The 26,924-nt window shown below is 38.5% G+C and overlaps 1 long non-coding RNA gene across 10 annotated transcripts in view; it reads right to left on the bottom strand.

Annotated features, from left to right (window-relative positions):
* Positions 1-26,924, bottom strand: part of LOC117802621 — a 61,160-nt gene that overhangs the window by 16,574 nt on the left and 17,662 nt on the right. For 4 of the 10 annotated variants that reach the window (XR_004625973.1, XR_004625972.1, XR_004625976.1 and 1 more), the window contains 5 exons: positions 21,452-21,561; positions 18,174-18,291; positions 17,508-17,750; positions 15,589-15,737; positions 11,413-13,463 (listed from right to left, as the gene is read on the bottom strand). This is a non-coding gene — a long non-coding RNA (uncharacterized LOC117802621). The other 6 variants (XR_004625978.1, XR_004625979.1, XR_004625974.1 and 3 more) reach the window with 6 other exon arrangements.

The following is a 26,924-nucleotide window of genomic DNA, read 5'->3' as shown; positions in this document are numbered from 1 at the left end:
TGAATGGGGGAAAAAACTCATAAGGTTGTTTGTGTTCTATGGGAATGCTCACTCATCAAAGGGTGACCTCAGCAGAGGAGAGTTTTAATAATCAAGTGAATAGGATGACCTCGTCTGGCTCCATTCCCCAGGGGGATTGGCCTTGCGGCAGGTTGATTTCATTAAACCCATCATGGAAAAGGCAGCATTTTGTTCTTACTGGAATAGACATTTACTCTGGTATGAATTGGCCTTCTTTGCAAGTAATGCTTCTGCCGAAACTATCATCTGTGAACTCATAGAATGCTTTATCCACTATCATGGTATTCCACATAGCATTGCTTTTGATGAAGGAACACATATTACAGCAGAAGAAATGACACCAGGGCCCATGTTCAGGGAATCCACTGGTGTTACCATGCTCCTCACCATTCTGAAGCAGCTGGCTTGATAAAATGATGGAGTGGCCTATTGAAGATTTGGTTATAGCACCAAATAAGAGGCAATGCCCTGCAAGGCTGGGCTAAGGTTCTCCAGGAGGCTGTACACACTCAGAATCAGCATCCAGGATATGCTGCTGTTTCCCCTACAGTCAGGATTCTCAAGTCCAGGAATCAAGGGGTGGAAATGGGAGTGGCACCACTCACCATTACCCACAGTGACCCATTAGCAAAATTTCTGCTTTGTTCCTGCAACCTTATGCTTTGCTGGCCTAGAAGCCTTAGTACCAGAGTGAGGAATGCATATACCAGGAGACAAAGTAAGGATTGAAATGAACTGGAAGTTGAGACTGACACCCTGGCACTTTGGACTCTTCATGCCTTTAAATCAACAGGTAAAGAAAGGGAATTATTGTATCAGTTGAGGTGACCGATCCCGGCTACCAAGGGGAAATGGGACTGACACTCAACAAGGGAGGCAAGGAAGAGGATGTCCGGAATACAGGAGAACCCATAGAGCATCTCTTAGTATTACCATGCCTGTGTTAAAGTCAATGGAAAACTAAAATAACCCAATCCAGACATTCCTACTAATGTCCCACACCCTTAAGGAATGAATGTCTGGATAATTCCGCTAAGTAAAGAACCACAACCAATTGAGGTGCTTGCCAAAGGTGAAAGTAATACAGAATAAGTAGTGGAAGAAGGCAATTATAAATGTCGGCTATGACCACACTACAGAGACAAGAAATGTAACTGTTACGAGAATTCCTTCTTACTGTGTTATATGTTGCGTGGATGTGTATAGCAAATATCTTTGTCTTCCTATCCTATTGCCTTATAAGACGTATTGAGTTATTACCATGGTATTTAATTATTACTAATTTTATATCATAGTATTTAAATTACAGGATATCAAGAGAAGAGTTAACATCACTTAAGGACTTTACCTCTTCTTCTGGGGAATGGGTTGCATTTTCAATGGAAAGTAGTATAGTTGTATCATGTTAGGTGACATTATGACCTTGTTACCTATATTTGGAGATTAAGTACGGTTTAAAGAGATGTGTGTGGGTACCAAGTTAACAAGGAGTGAACTTGTGATGGTTAATTTTATGTGTCAACTTAACCGGCCCATGGGATTCCCAGATACTTGGTTAAACATTCTAGGTATGTCTGTGAGGGTGTTTCTGGATAAGATTAATATTTGATTTGGTAGATGGAGAAAAGCAAATTACCCTTCCCAATGTGGTTGGTCCTCATCCAATCAGCTGAATGCCTGAATAGAACAAAAAAGGTAGAGTAAGGGGAATTTTTTTCTCTCTGCCTCTCTGAGCTGGGACATCAGTCTTCTGCTGCATTCAGACTTGGACTTGGACTGGACTGTATCATTAGCTCTTCGAGGTCTCTAATTTGCCAACTGCAGACTATGGGACTTCTCAGTTTCCATAACCATGTGAGCCAGTTATATATATATAACCGGCTCATATCTATCTATCATCTATCTATCTATCTATCTATCTATCTATCTATCTATCTATCTATCTATCTAGTTTCTCTAGAAAGCCCAAATACAGATAATTTCTGAGATTTATTCATCATCCCTATTGTATTGTATGTCAGTAGTTTCTCCTTTTTATCACTATGTGACATTCCATTGTGTGAATATTACACTCTATCTATTCTCCTATTGATGCACATCTCAAGATCTTTGCATTTGGGGCTACGAATATAGCCACTAGAAATATTGTTGTATATGACCTTTGGTAAGCATTTGTACTTAACTTTTCCCATACCTAAAATTTAAACAGCCGAATCACAGAATAATTATATGTCTAGTTTTATTAGGTTCTTGTGAATGGCTTTCCAAAGTGGTTGAAACAATTTATGAGAGTTCAGTTGCTCCACATTCTCACCAACACTTGGTTTTGTCAGTCTTTTTAATTTTAACCATTCAGGGCAGGCAAACTGTGAGGAACGTAACAGTGTATCTCTGATAGCCCTGCCTATGTCCAATCAAGCAACTCCTCTGTATGTCTTCCATTTCCGTTTTCCCTAGGGCCTTTCACTGCCTTTACTAAGCTGCCAGATTTACCCTAATTTCTACTAAGATGTTAGTTGACAAAAATAAAATGATAAACTAGAAGCCAGCAAGCATCATCAACCTGCAGATTCTGTTTTTAAAAATGTAACTAGTTGCCCACGTTTATGTATCAGTCAATTTCACGTAATATTCTGTATTGCAGGCTATTTTGAAGAAAAAGAAAACAAAAACAAAAAACAGAACACTTGTGAGGTAGTTATTAGTGCTATTTACAAACTTTTCTTTCCTTCCAAAAATATGATAAGATTGCATTTTTCTGCTCATTTGAAGTTGGTTGTGTCTATATGGCTTGCACTGACCACTGAATTGTGAATGCAAGTGAGATGTTCTACTCCGGGGCAGAAAATTTAAGAACCAGCCTGCGAGTTGCCATGTGCACTTCCCTATGTCTTAACACTTATGTAAGATTGGATTAAGATGGAGTCTTTACTAGCATGGGTCCTTGAGAGTCTGTGATGAGCAGTGGTGTTCTAATAACTTGCATGAAACACAGGGTAAGGAACAAATATTTTTTTCTTATAAGCCACTAAGACTTTGGGGTTGTCACTACAGCATAACCTAGCCTACCCTGACTGGCAGTCTATCCTTGTAAACCTCACTCCAGTGACTCAGTCTGCTGATGCCAAATATCAGGTTCCCTCTTTAGATGCCTCTGCAGCCTCCAGTTTGCAGCAGTCCTTGGTATATTCATGTTTGTCTATTTCTAGGCTCTCTATTCCATTCCACTGATCAATCTGTCTATTCTTTCACCAATACCACACTGTCTTGACTACTGTAGCTTTGTAATAGCCTTGAATTGGGTAGTGTCAGCCTTCCAGCTTTGTTCTTCTCCTTCAATACTCTGTTGGGTGTTCTGGGTCTTTTGCCTCTCTATATAAACTTTAGAATCAGTTTGTCTGTATCTACAAAAAAACTTGCTGGGATTTGGATTGAGACTACATTGACTCTGCAGACAAGCTGGGAAAAACTGACATCTTGATGATATTGAGTCTTCCTAACCATGAACTTTGGAATCGCTCTGTTTAATTATTTTTTTGATTTCTTTTGTTAGAGTTTCGTAGTTTTTGCATATAGGTCTTATACATCTTTAGTTAGATTGAAACCTAAGTATTTCATTTTGGGGGAATGTTAATGTAAATGGTAATGTGCTTTTAATTTAAAATTCCACTTATTCATTGAAAAGTGATTGACTTTCATATATTAACCTCGTATCCTACAACTTTGCTATAATTGCATATTAGTTCAAGAGTTTTGGTTGCTGTTGTTGATTCTTTCAAGTTTTCTACATAGATGATCATGTCACCTATGAATAAAGAGAGCTTTATATTTTTCTTCCCAACCTGTATTACTTTTATTTCCCGTCTTATTGCATTAGCTAGGCCTTCCATGACAATGCTGAAAAGCAGTGATGAGAGGGGACATCTTGCCTTTTCCCTGACTCTATAAAAATTTTACTTTAGATGTGACAATGTGTTCTTTACTCAGGATAATTGTATTTTTGGGGAACATATGGAAAACTGAAAATCCTATTGGATTCAGGTAAGTCAACTTTAAGTAATGCAGTCTTTTTGTCAATGTCTTTTAAGCCAGTTAAAAACATTCCACACCTTTTAAATTATTAAGTTTCGATCATGTGCTTAGGAGAGTTTCTTACATTTTGGAAAAATAGTAGAATACTTGTTTCGTTTAAGAATCAAGAGAGGGAGAGAAATGGAGGGTTAGGAACTACCAGTGTAAAAGATATTCCTTCCTATTTATAGTCAAGTATAACAACATGCAACATTATATATAGGAAGCCATTTGCAAGTAACCTAGTTGGCTTATACTCTGACAAGAATATCCCCTAGGAAGAAAAGCTCAAAAAATCAATTAGGTTATTCTATTTTAAATAAATTGCTCAGTTAAATTCATCAACTCGGACATATTTTTAAAAATAATAGTTTGGCTCATGATTTATATATTTTAAAAAAAAGTGTGTTAAGAGATACATCTTTTCATGTTACAAACATTTAGGTGCAAGGAACAGGGACCTGGAATAAGGATTTTTCTTTCCTTCTCACAGAAAAGTCTGCCATTGGTCAGTCTAGAATTGTAAGGTATCTCTCTGCTAGCTCTATTAGCTCTAAGGAGACCTTAAGAACCCAGACTTTTTCTACCTTTACCTCTACTATTCATAGTTTTCATTCCCCAAATCAGTTTATGTCCCAGGAGAGGTGGTCCCTTTACATTCTATCCACTCGGAATGAGGAGAGAATTAAGGAGAGGCAAATAGTGTATACCACTTATCTTTTAAGTAGTTCCTACAATTCACTTCTAATAGGCCAAAACTGCTACATGACCACACCTAGCTGCACGGGAGGGTAGGAAATATTCTCTTTATTCCAGGTTTCATGTGGAATTGGTGAAAACACAGGTTATAATATTATGGAAGAAGAGGAGGAGAGACTTAAGGGACTAGCTTATTTCTACCACAATCACTCTCCACTCCTAAAATGTCCAGGTAGAGACATTGGCTTTAGAAAACATACTTGATCTTCCTCTGTTCCCTTATTTATTTGCCTCAGAGAGCGGGGATGACTTACTGGCCTGGTGAGTTTGAAAGAAGAAACTGGGTCTGAGTAGTTCAGCCCTCTTTATCTTTGACTCTTTTTGGAGAGGCAGCTTCTTTGGAGAGCACACATTCTCAGTCCTTCCACAGAATAGTTTGCAGTGTCAGAGGCCTCACGATAAAGGACTGGGGTTGTTTGCCTCTGCCTGAGACATGGAAAGTAACTCTCAATCTGCACCTTTTTTGCAAAGCTACGGTTGCAAGAGAGTATAGCCATGTCCTCTCAATAGTTCTGTCAGTGCAAAAATGATGTGTTTCTCACGCCTGTGTCTATCTCTCAAGTGATTTCATTCACAGCTGAAGAACAGCAATATTATAAAGTGGCCTCTCAAAACACCAAAATATGAACACATTTTTTTTCTTAGAAAGTTATAAAGCTATCAGTGAAGAAAACAGCACAGTCTCACCTTGATTTCCCTCTCCAGGTAGGTCCCACGGCCGTATCTCAAACGAGTGGCACAAATTACATGTAGACAGAAATATATGACCACACACAGAACAGAAAGAAATATACAGCTAACAGAAAACATAGGGAAAAGTGGAAATGTTATAATTGGTAGAAAAATAAAAAATAAACTCAAGGAAAGAGGAAATTAAGGAGCAATACCTAGAAGAATTTTCATAGTTGGCTGTGAATCTGCCAGACCCCTGAATAAAATATTCCATCCTTAGGCTTGTCTTTTCCCGGGACAACAGTCAGGCCAAGCTATGTCTGGGAAGAACTGCATCCAACTGCCCCATCAGACATATTTCCTTTCCCTAAATCAAGGTAATGATTGGGTTCTGTCTCTGCTCATTTGACTTTCCTTGTGCTACCAGCAGTTAAATTTCCTCAAGACAAGTAAATCTATCAAATGCTGAATGTATTTTACAAAAAAAACCCCTAAAATCAGATACAATAAGATAACTTAAACTTAGATGTGAATGACAGCTATGAAAAGAACAATCTGTACTAACGTTTAAGATAAGATAAACCTCTATGTCATCCATGATTTAGACATTTTAAATGTTTTCGTTTTTGTAACATGGTAATTTAGTTCTTCCTTCCTGGTTAGAAGATTGCGGTGATATCAGTCAGAATTATTGAGATGAACTTTGTTAGCATGTGCTTAAAAATAATTTAGAATATTAGAAAAATTTGAAACAGGGTGTAAAATTTTTTTCAATTAAAATGTCATTGTTAGGAAAGATAGTACACTGAAATGTTTTAAATCTCTTAAATTTGAGGTGTGGTTGCATGAATACTGGACAAAAAAGGGGGATTTGTAATTATAGTTCTGGATTTCTAGTATAACTTGCATACATGAACTAGGCCTCTTGAGTTTTCTCATCTTACATTAGAATATAGAGCAGAGAGTCCTTCCTGTTCCTTCTAGCTCTAAAACCCTTTGGTTCTATTCACTAAAATGTATTGATTAGTGATGGCATAAGTTTGGCTAAGAAAGGAGTATATTTTAATAAAGAAAACTATAAGCTAGTACTGCCCCCCTTTTAAGGCTTGTTTTATTCAGTTTTGTGGTGAGGAGGGCAAAATTTATTGCCAGCAGCAATAAATTTACAAAACTAGATAAGTATTTTGTCATTTTAATTATTCTCTCCAGAATTCCTCATATCTCCCTATCCTTGAATAAACAAGAGTTTCTAAAATTGTTTATTTTCTGAATCTGTTTTATTTTAAACAAGAGAACAAATGGCATTCAAATACTGTTACCTAAGACAACTGAGCAAACATGCTCTTGAAACTTTCAAGAAAAACAAGGTTTCAGCATTTTTTCCAAGATAAATTTTTTTGTGCCTTGGATTGTAAAACAGTTGCTATAATATTAATTGAATGATGTTTAACCTAGTAAAACAAACATTTTCAGAGGATCTGGAATTCTACATGAATTCCATATAGCAAAAACATCATATATGTTATCTTAAATAGAAAACAAAGGAGTATCTTTTTAGTTATTGCCAACTATTAATAAATCACAAGAAAATTCTTTTATACTAATGTTTGAACATTCTCTCTTATGTTCTGTGCACCCTTTTAACAATTTTGTCACTTCCATTTTTGGCAATGTTGCAAAGAAGATACTGTGAAAACTTAAAAGTGCTGACTAAAGTATAAATTAAAACCTATTTACATGCAAAGCCAACCTAAGAAAGAGATATCTGTGGGGCAAAAGGGAAAAATCTGGAAACCCTGAGTGTTGCAAAGAGACTGACACTTTCTTTGGCTTCTGTGGGGTACCAATATTCCGTAGCAACAGGATTTGATTTCCCCAATCACGGCAAGGCAGTGGTGGGGCCTTGGGCCTGACCAATGAGTGTACTATATTATAGATCCCCAATAAGGTGGGAACCCTCAAAGGGAGACAACCAGTATGAAGGTAGACTAGACAACAAGGACTAACAGAAAGCTTGAGCACGGGGTGTTACATGCAACTCATGAATTGTTGAACATTACATCAAAACCTAATGATGTAACCATATGTCGGCCAACTGAACATAATAATAAAAAAAACCTAAAAAATAAAATAAAATCATGTAGACTCAAAAAAAATAAAATCAAAAGAAAGCTTGACTGTTTTGGCCTGTACTAGAGGTAGGGAAAATCTTGACCATTGAGAATTCATAATCAAGATTTGTACTCGATATTTAAAATATACACAGGACTTGGGAAAAACCAAACTGACAGGATAACATAAAAAACGGTCTTCTGTTTGTAACATCACTGGGACATCAACAGAAGCGAAGGCAAGCCTCTCAGGAGAGCACACCCGCTTACAAGATGTCCTCGGAGCCTTGTGGGCTTCTCAGCCACAATCCTAAACTTGAGAGCATGTGAAGTAACCCAACACCATTTTACTCTATTTCTGTTCTGCTATGTTCACACATAAAGAGACGAAATATCACACAGATGAAAGAGACACAGGGCATAGTGGTTTAGGGCATAGCCTCTGGAGCCACTTTCAAATAATGGCTTTGTGAGTAACTTTGCACAAGATCTCTAACCTCAGTTTTCTCACCTCTGAAAGGGGAATTATCACAGCATCTATCTTACAGGTTGTCTATAGGAATTAAACGAGTTAATATGTGGAAAGTAGTTAGGACCAGAACCATGCCTAGAAGATAGGGGGCACTGAAAAGGACAGCTGCTCTCATCATCATTAACACCACCACAGTTGTGGTCACTGATTACATTATCCCAGCTATTCCATGGTTAGGCTGATCCGTCTCCAAATTTACCCAGATGCATATCCTTCTGGCTTAGAATTAAATCTTGAGGTAAACCTAGCAACTATACACAACAAAATTATATGATTTCACATGACTAGCTTCTTGGTTGAGAGGCAGCAGATCTAAGAACTGCAAGAAAATTTAATGGGCAACCATTACACTATCTAATTACAGAACATATGTTTAGAACTCGCTATTTATTTTCTGTTTCTTTTTAAAGCTATACTTATATGTAGATTTCCAGTGTAAATCATTTGCCTTATAAATGTTATGTTAACGTACACACATTTTTGTTCCTCAGAATCCAGAAAATTTTCATGCAGGACTCTAAGCCACACACGGTTGAGCAAACTGAAGTCAGTTTTTACTGCAAGAGTGGATGCACCAGGGGCGCCTGGGTGGCTCAGTTGGTTAAGTGTCTGCCTTTGGCTCAGGTCATGATCCCAGGGTCCTAAGATGAAGCCTGCATTGGGCTCCCTGCTCAGGAGGGAGTCTGCTTCTCTGTCTCCCCCTACTCGTGCTCTCTCTTGCTCTCTTTCTCAAATAAATAAATAAAATCTTAAAAAAAAAAAAAAAGAGTGGATGCATCATGGCCATCGCAGCCCCAGCACCTTCCCCCACCGCCACCACACACACGAGTGGACACTGACCACCAGCCTCCTCTGGAACCTGGGAGAACAGGGTTAGGACACCAGGCTTCCGCTGGGCCTTTGAGACTCATCAGCTCTCCAAGCACTTGTGTCAGCTAATCCCATCTGTTCTGCTTCCTCTCTTCTAGGAGCTTTCATGTCTCTCCCTTCCCAACTCCCTTCATTACAATGACATCAGAGGGAAGAAGTTCCTCTGCACCCTCCTTACTATTAACTCCTCATGAATTTCAGCTTTGTCTCGACACCCAGCTCATGATGGGGTAGTGAGAACCAAGTGATACGTGTGTGCAAACTGATGAACTGCATTTACTGTGTAACAAGAGCTCTTGTTGAGCTTCATACTAGAATTCTACATGGACTTGTTTTACACTCGCTGAGGGATACAGTCCATCTTTGAGTTACCTTCAATACCTAGCACAGTATCTTACAAATATTTCATCACACTGCTCTATTTATTTTATCAGTGACAATGTAAACCTCATTTCACTTCCATGGAAAAGTGCACTGAAATAGGATCATTCTGCAGTTGGTCTATGTAGAAAAAACTTTAGCAACATTATTTTAACATTAGGTTACCTCAAAACCCAAATCAGAACCACAGCCGTAGGTGGAACACGGCCTGCACACTCTCATCACGTTTTCTCTCTTCTCGCTTTGGAGGCTGTACACCGCCCTGCTCAGGTTCCAGTGCTCCGCGACAAAGCCAATGGTGACACCGGGAGGGCACTGCACCTCCAGCTGCAGATGGAGACGTGACAGAGGAGAGGAAGCTACGCACAGATCTATACACGTACACACCACCTAGATGTGCTCTGAAATCCTTTAAGGGCTAAGGAAATTGTTGAGAGAGAGTCCTCCATGGGCCCCTCACACTTCTAAACTTCTTGCTGTGTGTGCCAGCAATGCGAAGCTCTGACTGCGCCTTCCCGCGGCCAATTCTCAGGGCTGTCATTGGAGGGAGCAACCTTGAGGGATGAAGTCATGTTTTCCTCAGGACAGGGGAGGCTTGCTTGTCACTTGCTATGAAACGGCCAGTTCCTTCTTTAATTCTATGATGGGCGTGGTTATAAAGGGGAATTTTTGTGGTGATTGAATTGTCGGGTATCTGCATTGTGTGGTGGACACTGGAACCGACAGAGGTGATCAAACCTCACAAAACTGAATACACACACACACAAGACTACAAATAAAATTGGAGAAATGAGAAAAATCTATCATGAGATAAATGTTCTATAAATTGAGTATATTTGTAATTTTGATTAACTTTACTACATCATGGCTTACTTTACTTATGGAAGGCTGCATTTATAGGATTCGAGAAAAAACCCCAACTAAGGAATATGAATCCAAAAGGATTAAGGATTAAAGGTGAAGATTCATCTCAAATATCAGGCTATTATTACAAAAACGAGAGAGGAGTAAGACCTGGGAACAACATTCTCTGAGGCACTGTACTATTTTCCAGGTACTGTAATGAACAGTTGACATTTACTTATTACTCTTTAATCCTCAAAGCAATCCTGTGTGATAGCTGCTATTATTATCACCATCTTATAGGAAATCAAACACAGAGAGGGTTGTAAATAAATTAACATTTAGTAAGTGCTGGCACTTACTGTGTCTTCNCGCCACCACACACACGAGTGGACACTGACCACCAGCCTCCTCTGGAACCTGGGAGAACAGGGTTAGGACACCAGGCTTCCACTGGGCCTTTGAGACTCATCAGCTCTCCAAGCACTTGTGTCAGCTAATCCCATCTGTTCTGCTTCCTCTCTTCTAGGAGCTTTCATGTCTCTCCCTTCCCAACTCCCTTCATTACAATGACATCAGAGGGAAGAAGTTCCTCTGCACCCTCCTTACTATTAACTCCTCATGAATTTCAGCTTTGTCTCGACACCCAGCTCAGGATGGGGTAGTGAGAACCAAGTGATACGTGTGTGCAAACAGATGAACTGCATTTACCGTGTAACAAGAGCTCTTGTTGAGCTTCATACTAGAATTCTACATGGACTTGTTTTACACTCGCTGAGGGATACAGTCCATTTTTGAGTTACCTTCAATACCTAGCACAGTATCTTACAAATATTTCATCACACTGCTCTATTTATTTTATCAGTGACAATGTAAACCTCATTTCACTTCCATGGAAAAGTGCACTGAAATAGGATCATTCTGCAGTTGGTCTATGTAGAAAAAACTTCAGCAACATTATTTTAACATTAGGTTACCTCAAAACCCAAATCAGAACCACAGCCGTAGGTGGAACACGGCCCGCACACTCTCATCACGTTTTTTCTCTTCTCACTTTGGAGGCTGTACACTGCCCTGCTCAGGTTCCAGTGCTCCGCGACAAAGCCAATGGTGACACCGGGAGGGCACTGCACCTCCAGCTGCAGATGAAGATGTGACAGAGGGGAGGAAGCTATGCACAGATCTATACATGTACACACCACCTAGATGTGCTCTGAAATCCTTTAAGGGCTAAGGAAATTGTTGAGAGAGAGTCCTCCATGGGCCCCTCACACTTCTAAACTTCTTGCTGTGTGTGCCAGCAATGCGAAGCTCTGACTGCGCCTTCCCGCGGCCAATTCTCAGGGCTGTCATTGGAGGGAGCAACCTTGAGGGATGAAGTCATGTTTTCCTCAGGACAGGGGAGGCTTGCTTGTCACTTGCTATGAAACGGCCAGTTCCTTCTTTAATTCTATGATGGGCGTGGTTATAAAGGGGAATTTTTGTGGTGATTGAATTGTCGGGTATCTGCATTGTGTGGTGGACACTGGAACCGACAGAGGTGATCAAACCTCACAAAACTGAATACACACACACACAAGACTACAAATAAAATTGGAGAAATGAGAAAAATCTATCATGAGATAAATGTTCTATAAATTGAGTATATTTGTAATTTTGATTAACTTTACTACATCATGGCTTACTTTACTTATGGAAGGCTGCATTTATAGGATTCGAGAAAAAACCCCAACTAAGGAATATGAATCCAAAAGGATTAAGGATTAAAGGTGAAGATTCATCTCAAATATCAGGCTATTATTACAAAAACAGTAACGAGAGAGGAGTAAGACCTGGCAACAACATTCTCTGAGGCACTGTACTATTTGCCAGGTACTGTAATGAACAGTTGACATTTACTTATTACTCTTTAATCCTCAAAGCAATCCTGTGTGATAGCTGCTATTATTATCACCATCTTATAGGAAATCAAACACAGAGAGGGTTGTAAATAAATTAACATTTAGTAAGTGCTGGCACTTACTGTGTCTTCTAAATATCCCCATAATCCTATGGGATATAGTTGTGCATATTTTATGTACAAGAGCACGCAGCCCCAAAGAAGTTAAGTAAATTGCACAATTTAAGTAGGTGACATATCTAGAATTCAAAAAAAAATTTTTTTTAAAGATTTTATTTATTTATTCGACAGAGAGACAGTCAGCAAGAGAGGGAACACAAGCAGAGGGAGTGGGAGAGGAAGAAGCAGTCTCATAGTGAAGGAGCCTGATGTGGGGCTCGATCCCATAACGCCAGGATCACGCCCTAAGCCGAAGGCAGATGCTCAACCGCTGTACCACCCAGGCGCCCCTAGAATTCAAAATTCTGGTGGACCTCTCACTAAGGCTGCTTCATTTCCCTGCAGCGAATAACTTCCTAGAGCCGTGCAGGCTGTAGAGAGCAACCGGACTGTAACTCAGAACATCAGCTCTCTAGGTCCAGCACTCAGGGGCCTGTAACACCCTCAACAGGCACCTCATCTTTCTGAGCCACCCCTTCTTTATCTGTGGCAAGGTATGGACTGGGATGGGGAGTCTAAAGTCATCCAAGGTCTCTTCCGATTCTAAAAGCATTCGATGATGTCTAGGGACATCTTACCTGAGGATATGTAGGTACATTTAGACACATGTACGTGACTTCTATTCTAGGTCACAGATACATTTCCAATTCAGTAGATACAAGTGACAAAATTGTGGTCACCGAATAAATACCCTAATTTGTGCCTGACCCGCCAGAAGACAAGAGCCCACAAGAAAAAGCCCTCTGTGATTTTCCTTGGGTGAAACAATGTGGCCTCCTTCCTCCCCACTCCCTTCTTTCATGCTGACCAGCAGACCCAGTGAAAATCCCCTCATTGTCATTCTGGAAGGAGCACAAGCGTGCAAGTGAAGACTTGGATCAGGAAGAAACCAGGGATAAGACCTGCATTCTCTGACCTCTTGCCTGGAGGAGGGACAACAGAGGCAACAGCAGGTGCATCTGAAAGGTCTCTGCGTTGTCATGATTTCTCAGCCCATACAGTTGGTGACCTGGAGGACGAAGGGCCTTAGTGTCCGATAAGCATTTCTGGTAAAGTTGTCTGTGTCTTCAGTTACAATGTTAAACCATTTGGTCCAGGTTGTTTTTAATATCATATCTGTTATTAGTTTCAAAAGATGTCATCACTATAAAATAAATGAGAAAGCCACTTTAAATTAGAAGCAGTTAAAATGGGCCTTGAGTGCTTGTATGGCATTTCTTAGCGTGTAAAGAAGCACAGCTTTTTCAAAATTTCATTGAAGCATATGCAATTGCTTGGAACATCAAAATATTTTATAATCCTTGTAAGCATTTAAATCTGTTGGGATTTAAAACATTTATTTTAAGCTCCGAGCAAGATGACTTTAAAATGTTTATTCATATAACAGGAAGGATTGAAAACATCTTTTGTAAGATGATCATGTCTTATATAATACCTGTATTCAGAAAACTTTAGTTTTAAAAATATTTTAATGAAATTATACATTGCATCACAAATGAATCAGCTCATGAAATATGGTAAGATGACCAAGGTCATTACAAACTGCAAATGGAAAAAAGGAACCAAGAAGAGCTGGAGGCCTTACACACAGCCAAAGGAATCTGTAAAGTTGTTGCTTTAAGGGTCAGGAACACTTTCCCAACAGATGACAGGCTTCATGTTTACTGTGTTCATTTCTTCCTCTTTCCAGCAAATCTAGATTTTGCTGGTCCTTCACTATGTCCTTCATTTTCTCTGCTCTTTTTTCCCCCTCATCTATAAAACATGAATGATGGGGGCGGAGGGAGGGAATAAGTGTAATGGGGTAGACCAGATAATATATAAGATCTTTTTCAACCTAAAATCCAATATCACATCACTTATAAAAAAATAAAATTATATAAAAATTCCCTTTTTAAGTTTCTAGCACAGTCTTTTCTCCTTGAACCACTAAAAAATGATCAGTATGAATAAGGAACTGGATATTGAATAATGTTGATTCAAATATTGCTGATCACCACTGAAGTACACATATTTTCCAGGGGTTCAAAATGCTGAAGAATGTGTATGTTGTTCAACTACTGGGATAGAAAGAAGTAATTAGGGAAGATAGAAATAACAGAACTAAACAAGTTAGCATTAGAAAAAGAAATTGATAGAAATTATTACCATGTATCAACTGATTTTTAAAATATCTTCAATGTAAATTAATTAATTACAAATATATTTCATCAAGTGAAATTAACCTATCTGCACCTGATCAGATATAAGAACTGTCTAGGTAGGAAAAACACTTTCCTCCAGTTATACTCTAGAAGACAAAAACATTTAATAATGTTTTTGATAAAATATCAAAAAATCATCTTCCTGCTGTAGTAACAGCATCTAGAAAAAGCTGTGTTGACACAGATTGTTTCTAGCTCAGTCCCTACTCACTGGTCTCAATGACCTACAGACTGGTGTTACTCAGAAGTTCAGGATGGTTTAACCTGAACCAGCCACAGAGAAGGCAATCTTAGTGGCTTAGGGAGAGGGAGTCACCCAGCGTAAACCTCATGCAGAAGTGCCCAATTTTATATTATTTCACAGGTACCTCTGACAGATTAACATGCTGATTCCATTCACTTGAGTTACTAAACGCCAAGCTCTTCCCCAGGCATTCACTTTTAATAAGGGGAGGGTCCAAGAGGGCAGGGTATAAATAGGATTAGGGCAAAGGACAAGAAACATTCTGGGATATGATCCCTTGAAAAGGGAAATTGGGAATATCCTTAGATAGATTTTTTATCTTAGTTTTACTTTGGGAATACTCCCAAGATGCTTGAATCCTTCTAGTTGAAGAAAAGAAATCTCCTTCAGGACAGACTGATCCTATCATACACAATTTTCTGTCATTCCTAACTTCTGAGCATGGAACATTGGCTGAAATGCCATATTTCCTTAAATTTTTGTTGAGTAAGTTAATGAATAGATTTTGAAATGAATAAAACTGAAAGTGACTTAAGTGGACATGAATGTTTAATTGTGTGCTTAATTTTAAGAGGGTGGAGAACACAGTCCATGCTTAATTCAAGACTTTTCCTTGTATGAAAACACAGCTGGGTGAGGGGTCTACACATCTCTTACAATTTTCAAAAGTGGCTACCAAAATGGTTTAAAGTCATATTAAAAAAATTTCAGGATTTTAAACTCTAGGACTAAAAGATAAAAAAAAATTCACTACTTCATAAAATGTCCACTGCTAGGCAAAATAGCTTAAAGAAATGAAGTCCTTTAACATAGACGTTTACCTAATAAGACACGGTGGCTATTAAGGAGCAGTTCCTTGAGGAGCTAGTGGAGTTGCTGGCAAACTCAACGCTCAGAAGCCATGTAAACCTGCTGTGTTGGACAGAATTTCTCTGAGGAGTCCCGATATCCTTCATATGATCTCAAAAGTCTAGAGAAGATAGAGGAAAGTGACTGGGTATGTGCCTTCCCCTTATACCCAAGCAGGCATTTCAACTAAATAGCATCATTATAGCGTCTCATCCATGCAGCGTTCCTGTGTGCCAGGAATTGTATCAGACATTGACAACTCTCAGAACTACCCAAGGGTAGGGATAGTTAGCACTATTTTGTAGATGAAGAAATTGAAACATCAAATACTTAAGAAATTTGTTCAACATTATAGAACTAGCAGGGAATAAAGACAGAATTAAAAACTACACTGTCTAGCTCTAAACCTGGTTTTATTTTTTATTTGTTTCCGGTTTTGTTTCTTACTTCATCCATTTTGGAAAGGGGAAAGTGAACCCATCATATCTATCATTTAACCTCTGTCAGGATAATGGAAGAAGTTGAGCAATTTTTTTTCTTTTAACTTTAATAAACAATTTTAAAGCTGCACAATTTTAAAAAGATGGGGAAATGGTCTAGAGACCCCAGACTTGCAAGGAGAAATTATTATTATTGTGCAAGCATAAAAAGGATTTTCTAAAATTTATTAACTATAAGCATCCTATAAGCTTCTAAAATAATGAAGGGGTTTACTCTAGCACTTTAATGATTTCATGTGTATTTTATAGTTATTTTACAAAGGGATGGTTCAATAAAATTTTTGGCTCCTACAAATTCCAATTTCTTCATCCAATTGTACTGCATTTTGCACATCATCTCCTTGGCAGTGTATCGATAGTTTTCAATAATAATATACTGAATTAAAAGAGGAACTTGTCAACTTCAAGGAATATTTTATTGATTATGTGGGGAGTGAAGTATTGAATTAGAATCCCTTGCTTATAATGAACTTAAATATCTCCTGTTTCCAAGACAAAAATAGCTAGGATTATAGAAGAATCTAACGCTAGCTATATCTCAGTTTCACTAGGTAAACTTTTTGAGTTTACACCATTTGAGTTTACAACCAAATCTGCTCATCCCTCAACTTTATGACCTAGGTTTCTGAGTAGCTTCCTAATTTTTATACAGAAGGGATTTAGGGGACCACCACTTTGTGGGAGGGGGCCTCATGGACTTGGCTTGAAACTATGTGCGCTTGGTGGGCACCTTATGTTTACTTGGTAATAGGTTTTTATGAGGGCTAGAGTCGCTGATGAAATTATGGGTGGTGAGGGAAAGCAAGGAGCCAAGGCACCTGATGAGTTTGTCACTAAGTGTTCTGTTCCTTCATGTTCTTTTTTTTCTTTTTTAACGGTTTTATTTATTTATGAGGGAGGGAGAGAGCAGGGGGAGGAGCATAAGGAGAGGGGCAAGCAAACTCCATGCTGAGCGCAGAACCCCAGGCAGGGCTTCATCTCATGACCCTGAAATCATGACCTGAGCCTAACCAACAGAGCCACCCAGGCACCCCATGTTGTCTTTCTTGATGTTTACTCTTACCTCCAAGTAAATGACACCCCAAGTGGCATCTATGATAGCTTTTTTTCTATCCCTATTTTTCTAATTTCCTTCAAGAGGACATCTTGAATATCTTACAACTCAGTCTGAATCCTTTATGAAAGCCCTACTCTTCCTACTGAAAATATTCCTATACTTTTGCTCCCCCTTCACATATCTGAAATCAGTATCACCGCTCCTATAGTCTCACAAGTGGACCTCTGTCATCACAGACCCACCACCTTTATCCACTGTATCCAGCGTGTGTCTTTTTTTGTTGGGTCCCAAGTTCATATTTCATAAGAAAATATTTTGGATTTGTGTGAAGTACCTGAGCTAATAAGTATTCCAGACCAGGAGGGCAGTTTGCCACAGGAATTGGCTCTGGCATCCATGCTGTTGGAGAAGACTGATTTAACACTGGACATCTGCCAGGCTGGTACCATATATGTAGGATGAGTGCCACTAGTTGGCTGGTATGAGCGGAAGGTACTGAGCTGATGTAGACTGTAGTATCCCATAAGCAAGCTTCCTGGGTAGTACGCAAGTGGAGGGACAGTAGGTCATGGGGATTCTGTGTTCAAAATCAAATGAAAAAATTACACATGATTGAAACTACAATATATTGAAACATAGCATGCATTTTTACATGGAAATTACATGGGTCACGTGACAGCTTCTTGAAAATAGTAAGAGGCTTCATTTTCATTACTATGTACCAAAAATGTAGAAGAGGGTTTTCCAGATTATTAACTCATTTAATCCTCTTAAACCTTCTGAAATAGTTATGCTCACTTCACAATCACAAAAACTAAGGTTGAAGAGATGAAGTAATTTGATAGCCTCTCTATGCCCATCTCATAAGGCTGCTGCAGGCTTAGCACAGGGCCTGGAATAAATATAGCACTAGGCAAATTCTATTTTTATATTCTTTATACTATTATTAAGTTTATAAAGACAGCGAGTGGTAACGCTGGGATTTGAAATCACATCTTACCTTCAAAATGGTGACTTGAAGACCTGCTGTTGCTAACCCAATCACTTCTTCATATCCTAATCATCTGGTTCTCACACTGCTCTCCCCCAATCGGGGGTCAGTTTAATTAACTTGGTCACTGTAAGTAAGATCACAGTCAAGGAAACCAGATTTCTTTAAAGAATCACAATATTTAGGAAGAGAAGCACTCAAAATATGAATTGAATAAATATAAATTAAGGTGAGTTACCACTAATATATGACTTTACGTTTTGCTTCTTTTATCAAATGTCTCTCAAAAGAAGCAACCTCAACATCAGCCAGGATGGATCAGTGCAGGCCTGGTAAGGAGCTTGAACTCCTGCCCAACAATAACAGGGAGCACTTCACCCCTTTTCCTGTGAAAGGAAGCCTGGTCCCCTGCCCTCCACTGGAGAAGCAGGATCTCACAAGCATTTCACATACATTGCTAAAAAGGTGGAGAATTAACAGCATTTAGATATGAGACTGTCCATACTGCTGAGATGTAGCTTTAATGTTAAAAAAGTAAAATCTGAATATTTTTATCACCGTGTGTTTTGTTTTGCTGTCTCAGATTTACAATAATTAATTGTTTTAGTTACATAAGTAACTGAGCTCTGGTTGACTACAAGGGGGTACCGGATAAACTCTTAAATTATTCCTAGCATTGGAAAGCCTTAGCTGAAATCCTGTGAGAGGGAGAATGCCAGTTGTCTTTCTCTGAACTTCTAGGAAAGGCCAGAACAAAATGTAAAGCAAAGCCAAGCCTAAAGCAAAAAAGATCCTTTCCTCCTGATTCCAGGAAAAAGAGATGTTTTTTAAAAAGTACTGCGGTTGAAAACTAAATAAATAAGGCCAATAATTTATTTTTCAGATTTCATTACAGATCCATTTTAGCTAAAATTAAATAAAACCAACTCTAGGTTAGCAGAAGAGTCCAGCTGAGACCTGACCTGTAAAACTGGCTGAATCCTTAATCATATTTGTGTTTTCTTATTGATTATTCTTTNCTGAATCCTTAATCATATTTGTGTTTTCTTATTTTGAATATTCTTTTCATTTTCTGTTTCAAGAACTTATTGTGAATGACTGAATTAATTTCAGAGCCTATTGATGGATCTGCAGTTTGGAAAACACAATATTGAAAGCGTTTCTCAAACTTAGCTGTTGATTCTCCACATTATTTTGATAGGCTTAATATATTAAACTACACTTAAAGAAACAATACCTTAGAATTTTTTCTAAAACTTAAAATATAACTTGCCATCAGAAGTCAATGTATGTAGCAGCATTATTCATAAAGGTCAAAAACTGGAAAGAATTCAGATGTCCACGAAGTGATAAACGCATAAACAAGGTGCTTATACAATAAAACAATTCAGCCATAAAAAGGAATAATGTACAAACACATTCTACAACATGGAAAAACACTGACAATATGCTGAGTGAAAGAAGCCAGACCCAAAAGGTTATACATGTTTTGATTCCACTTATATGAAATATCCAGAATAGGCAAAACTATACAGATATAAATAGATTAGTGGTGGCTAGGGGAAAGAACAAAATGTCGAGTGATTGCTAACGGATATGACTTATTTGGGAGGTAATAAAAATGATGGCATGGGTTTGCAGCCAAACAGAACAGGAGTTCAGTGTAAAGTGGCCCCAAAGGATACACAAGATTGTGATCTAGTAACATTGCTCACAAGGACTGGAGAATTTCTAAGGTCCTTTTGTACCATTTGAATTTTGAAATACCTGCATTATAATTTTTTTAATTACAAAAATAAAGTAGTCCTGGGGAAAAAATAATAGTGATGGTTATACAACCCTGGGGATATAGTAAAAACCATGGAACATACACTTTCAAATGGTGAATTTTATGTATGTGAGTTATTCCTCCATTAAAAAAAGAAAGATAAATCACCTAAAAGATACAGAAATAAGACACCGAATGAAGTAAAATACTGAGAAATGGCCAGATAGAACTTGACCATAATCCAGGAGTGTCAAGACCCAGGATTTAGCAGGCAGTGAGCCAGTACGGAGGGGTTATACTGGATCATATCCACACAACATATACACAGAAGAAAAAGGAAAAGGAAGTTCTGCTGTTTTCAGAAAACACTGCAGGGGCAGAGGCTACCTGAGCTCCATGGATCTTATTTCTAGAGTGAAGTAAAATCTCTGTAACTATCTCAGAGATGATTTTTTCCCCACACTGTGAGCTTCTGTTTCTTGTTTATACTCACTGTTACTAAGCATCATCCAGATGGGACCACTGCAGTAACTTCTTAACTAGCTTTTCCTCTATTCCAGTGATTCCTTCACACTGGCCCCAAGAGCTATTTTTTTTTTTTAAGATTTATTTATTTATTTGAGAGAGAGACAGCACAAGTATAAGCAGGGGGGAGGGGCGGAGGGAGAAGCAGACTCCCCCCTGAGCAGGGAGCCTGATGTGGGACTCAATCGCAGNCAGGGGGGAGGGGCGGAGGGAGAAGCAGACTGCCCCCTGAGCAGGGAGCCTGAGACCCCGAGATCATGACCTGAGCTGAAGGCAGATGCTTAACCAAATAAGCCACCCAGGCGCTCCCTCCCCCCTGTTCCCCAAGAGCTATCTTATTAGACACCCAATCAGTTACTCAGCATTTACTGAGCACCTTTTATGTACCAGACCCTGTGCCAGAAGCTGGGAAGAAAGTGATGAAAGACAAACTCAAGTATCTGCTTTGATGTGTTGTTGTCCTATCAAAAACCATCTGTAGGCTTGCTCAGGCTCCAGGATAAGATGCAAACTCCTTCATCAGCACAATACCCGCTGTTACCTCCAATGCTCTGCATGTCTGCCTTTTGACCCAAGCAGGCCTTCATCAAGTCCCAATCATACCACAAGGCCTTCACGACCTCCTGTTTTTGAACATGTTTTCTTTCTCCCAGACATTCTCCCTTCCCCACCCATTTTTTGATTGAGAAACTCCTGACAGTGCCAATAAAACTTGACTTCCTCAGTTTGGCCTTCTTTTTAATCCCATAGTCAGTTACTCTGCCTTTTGTGCCCCTATCACATTCTCATCATATTTCCATTTAACTTCCTACTCCAGGAGACTGTAAATTCTTTGAGGGTAGGAATGTTCTACTTGACATCCAGTAAACTATTAGGCATCCAGTAGGTGCTCAATACTTATTTATTGAAACAATAAAGTAATTAAACAAACAACTTAACTCTTAGTGTCATTTTCTGCAGTGGTGGAAAGATTCTTTCGGAAGATCTAACTTACCAGGTATAAAGTGGGAATTAAACTCCGGAGGAGCATCGGGTATCGGATCCAAGGACTTCGTTTTATTTTCAGTTTCACCCCTAGGTTGATCAGCACTCGTGGAGATGAGTCTTGGAGGAAATGGAGGTGCACAATTGAGAAATGGAATGATTTATTACTGAACGTATTATTTTTTCCTTATTAATTTGCTGCAACATCAGTGTATGTAATCATCATGAAATACACTACTGTATTTCTTATAACACACATGTTACATGCATATGATATATTAGGCATTAATCCATACATATGATAAATTATTAGGCCGAACATAGAGTAAAAAACTAAAGCTGAGTAATTATACTGTGCTTGTGACTAAAGCAATGAGCTCTCAGGCTGGTGGTTCAGCTGACCTGATACTGACTCTTATTTACATAGATAAATTCCTTTCAAGATAGTAGAAATTCTTTGTCCCATGATGTAATGTGGAGAAACTGGCATATATGGAGTGAATCTGATTTTTTTACCCCACACACTTTTTGAAAGTGGCTGTGTCAAACTAAATTCAAAACAAAACAACATAAATACTTAATGGTTTAAAAAGGAGTGTGCCATACATAACTCAAAGGTGATTTAGTGCACTTACCCAGTGACTCCTGTGTTGACTTATTAGGTCACTATAATTGTGAAAGGAAGGTGTTGAGGTCACGTTTCATGTTATACCCTGCCCTTTCACTGAGATTGGCGATGTTTTCCCCTGACCTCAGTATGAGGGACAGTTCAGTGTTCCTGAAAGAACTGGTTAACTTTTATCTCATAGAAAACACAAGTCCCATAAATGTGGTATTTCTCTCCTTGTATCAGTTGCCAGAAAACTCAGGACCCACTTTTCAGACCTCCTCTACCAAGGAAAGCTTTTTATTACTATCACCTCTTTTGTTAGACTTATTTTCCTACCCTTACTTTTCTTTACGTCATTTTTCTCATGTATTTTAAGTACCTTTCTTTAGATGCAACTAATATAAGTCCCCTTTAGTCCTTTCTATGTCAAATATAGGAAAATAGGGATTTTCGTATTTATAAATGAATAGATATATTTATATTATCCAAATGTTAAATAAAAATAAAAATAATTTCCACTGAAATAAATTCAAACTATTATTAAGGAAAATGGTCATATAATTCATTAAAATGAAATAATAAAATTTGTTCACTGAAGATTGCTGAAATTTTTAAAGAATTCTAGTGAATACTAAAAAATGAAATATTTTAATGCTCTAATATATTTATACATATTTAAATATATATTATATATATTATTATTAGTGATACATGCAATAAGTTTTATAATTTTTTGTCTCTAGTTACATTTCATTCATATTTTTATTAATTCAACAAATATTTACTGAGCACCTCTTTTGTAGGCACACTACAAATGTAGGAACGGAGTTCTAGGAAAACAGGCAATACGCGCAAAGACCCCGAGATGGCACTGAGCTTGCGGTACTCAAGGGTGAGAAAGAGGANGGAAGAGGTGTGACTGGGACACAAGGACTGAAGAGAACAGAGAGAAGAGATGGAGACAAGTCTGATCCTACCGGAAGACCGAGGCAAGATGTTTGGGAATTGCTGTAATTGCAGCTGGGCAGTCTTCGGAGGACTTTAATCAGTGGAGTGATGAGAGCTGATTTATACTTTCTCTTGAAGGGGCAAGAGTGGAAGCAGTGAGGATGGGATGGCAGCCGAAATCCAGGTGAGACCGATGCTGGCTTAGACCGGGGAGGCCACCCTGGAGAGGGTGATGTGTGGTCAGGACAGAACCTACAGGAGCTGCTGATGGACGAAGGAAGAGAGGAGTCAAGGATGAGTGTAGGTTTTCAGGCCAGGGTACGGGAGCTGATGACTGTGCCATTTAACTGAACTAGAGAGGAAGATGGTGGGGAAATGGTGGGGACTGGGGAGGGTAGGAATCAAAAGCTCAAAACAGGCATGTTTTGTTTAAAAAGAGACCAAAAGAAGGTAAATGGCCGAAAATGTATTGTTTGTGTGTGCGTGTTTATTAATTTCCTATTATGAAAGATGTCTTTACATTTTAAAAAACAAAATTTTCTGGCTGGGAGAGACCACCCCTCTCAGGGCTAGCCAGTTCTTAGAAATAGCAAAGGGCTCTGAAGGAAGCATGCCTTTGATATGCAAACTAACTGCTCCAAAGCCCTACCTCTTCCTTTGTCTGTCCTCTACACCCTAGGAGATAATATTCCTTTGCCTTAGTCTTCCCAGGGCCAGGTACCAACCAGGTAACTAGGAGCTACTCCTATGGCCTAGAATGTGCCAAAATTATTCAAACCAGCCAATCCTCAGTGATTTGTCCTGCCCTGCCTTGCCTTCACCCCTCCACCATAGCCCCCCAAACCCCAATAATGGCCATGATCTAACTGCTCTTCTAGCTTCTGCTTTCTCCTGATCAAAATGTGGTGTTCCTCCTGTGGCCCTGCGTTGTGTGCCTTGCCTCTCATTTCTAAGGGAACTGTACCATTGCTTTTCTTTCAAAGGCATTAATCTTTCTATGTTTTCAGTCATCTTTATAAATTAAGACCAACATCATCTTTTTGCTAGTGGAGGGTCCTGTCTTGCTGTTGATGGCTGTTGGGGTCGCTGTGGCAATTTCTTAAAGTAATGAAGTTTGACCCATCAACTGACTCTTCCTTTCACCAATGATTTCTCTCTACCACTTGATGCTGTTTGGTAGCATTTTACCCACAGTAAAATTTCTTTCAAAATTAGAGTCAATCCTCCCAAATCCTGCCACTGCTCTACCAACTAAGTTATATTTTATTTTTTTTAAGGTCCTTTATTTTTTTTAGTAATCTCTATACCCAACGTGGGCTTAACTCATGACCCTGAGATCAAGAGTTGCATGCTGTACTTACTGAGCCAGCCAGGCACCCCATGTGATATTTTAAATCCTGAGAAAGACAATTATCATATAGTTTCACTCATTTACGGAACATAAGAAATAGCAGGGAGATCGGTAGGAGAAGGAAGGGAAGAATGAAGGGGGTGTAAACAGAAGGGAGCATGAACCACGAGAGACTATGGACTCTGGGAAACAAACTGAGGGCTTTGGGGGGGGGTACTGGGATAGGCCGGTGATGGGTATTAAGGACGGCACATATTGCATGGAGCACTGGGTGTCATACACAAACAATGAATCATGGAACACTACATCAAAAACTAAGGATGTACTGTATGGTGACTAACATAACTTAATAAAAAATTTAAAAAATAAAAATAAAAATAAATAAATCCTTTGTCATTTCAGCAGTCTTCACAGTATCTTCACCAGGAGTAGATTCCGTCTTAAGGAACCAGTTTCTTTGCTCATCCATAAGAAGCAACTCTCATCTGTTAAAATTTTATCATGAGATTGCAGCAATTCAAATATAATAAAAAATATTTAAATATTATGAGAATTACAAAAATGTGGCACAGAGACATAAAGGGAGCAAATACTGTTGGAAAAATGACACAAATAGACTTGCTCAACACAAGATTGCCACAAACCTTCAATCTGTTAAAAAAAAAAAGGCAATATCTGCAAAGCACAATAAAATGAATTATGTCTATATACGATCCTGTTCTTCAAAAAAAAATTTAAGACCAGAGAACAAAACATATTTATATGCAAACATTATGAGAATAACTCATGGTAGGAAACTAGAAGTTGAGATGAAATTTTTAAGGGGTGTGTGTGCAGATTTAATTGATACAATCAGGCAGAAAAAAATGAGGTTATCATCAAAAAAAGGGATTATAGTATTTCCAGATTTCTGAGGGTGATGATAAATAACAAGGAGAACAATATCAACCAAGACTATAATTTAATGAATGCACATTGAGGGTAAGGTAAAGGGCCAAGCAATTTGCATATTATTGCTAATTATAATAGCATGCCTCTTAGATACAAACTATTATCCCAATTTTATAGATGAGAAAACAGGCTTAGAGAAATAAAGCAACTTTACTATATGCATATTAAATGATCAAGCCCATGAAAGTCAATTACTTCTAAATCCAAAGCCCATGTTCTTTCCACTGTGACATCCTGTTGATCAGAATCTAGAGCGTGGTCATTTGTGTTGTTCAAGTGGAGTGGAAAGTCACTCATGTAGAGTAGGTGAAGGGAGCATTAGAAGAGCATGTGAGTGATCATTATGAATACTGAGTTGACCCAAGAATGTTGTCATGAGATAAGCCAGTATACAGATTCCCAGCTCAAATGTTTGTCTACTAAGTATGGGGCAAAGAGACCAACGAGGCTTGGACCATCTCCACTCTGTCCTTTAAGGCTGAGTTACTAGTACAATGTCTTAAGAGGTATAAAAATATTCTGGAGCCCACCAAAAAACTGGTGTGTGTAATTGTTGGCCAGCCAAAGAAGTTCAGGAAATTTGTCCTACTCTCCAATGATAAGAATCCCTGGTATTTAGAAAAACAATGATACCTTTCTAGGACTGTCAATCCTGGACATCCATAGGTACATACTTTTGAGCAAGTGTTATACATGTACACAGAGGACATACACAAGAATGTTCTAGATACCACTGCTCATATGAAGAGAAACTGAAAACATTTTTATTATCCATCAGTGGTAGATCAGTGGTAAACTAAATAAATTGTGGTATAATCATATAACAGTACACTGCAGTGGAAACAAATCAGAACCATGTCTATTATCACAGATGAATCTCAAAAATACAATATTGAGCAAAAAAAAGTAAGTCACTGGGGGCACCTGGGTAGCTCAGTTGGTTGAGCATTCAACTCTTGGTTTCACCTCAGGTCATGATCTCATGGGTCATGAGGTTGAGCCCCGTGTTGGGCTCCTGGAACTCAGCAGTGAATCTTCTGCTTGAAGATTCTCTACCTCTGCCCCTCCCCCAACTCATGCTTACACACTCTCTCTCTAAAATAAATAAGTAAATTTTTAAAAAGAGTCAATGAAGAATATGGTAGGATTTTATTTTTTATGTTCAAAGGCAGGAAAACTAAATAATTTCTTCAGATATATACATGAAATTAAGTCTAAAGAAAAGCGAGGGAATTAATAATACAATATCTAGCCAATGGTTACCTGTGGAGGAGTGATGAGGAAAAAGAGACTGTAATTTCCTGCTAACATTCTAATACTTAAGGGCAGGGAAGATGGGCTTTTATTCTTTAAATGATACGTATATGTTTAAACACATGTTTTCAGATATATGACATTACTTCACGTTGAACAAGATCCTTTAACAGCTACATGTTGAGAGTAATGTTTTTCTGACTAAAGGTTTATTGTTACTTTCTAGATTAAGTCTGGGAATTTTGAGCTGCTAGGGATTCATAATGAAGATTATTAGGGCCTATTTCTATCTACCCATCCATCCATATATCCAGTAATTCGCCATTATTTTAATGACTGGTGAATCTAGATAAAAATACATATTTGAAG

Source organism: Ailuropoda melanoleuca, chromosome 6 (assembly GCF_002007445.2).
Source record: "Ailuropoda melanoleuca isolate Jingjing chromosome 6, ASM200744v2, whole genome shotgun sequence".
Classification (NCBI taxonomy): Eukaryota; Metazoa; Chordata; class Mammalia; order Carnivora; family Ursidae; genus Ailuropoda; species Ailuropoda melanoleuca.
The sequence above is the reverse complement of the archived record's forward strand: the minus strand, read 5'-3'. Positions and strand labels throughout refer to the sequence as shown.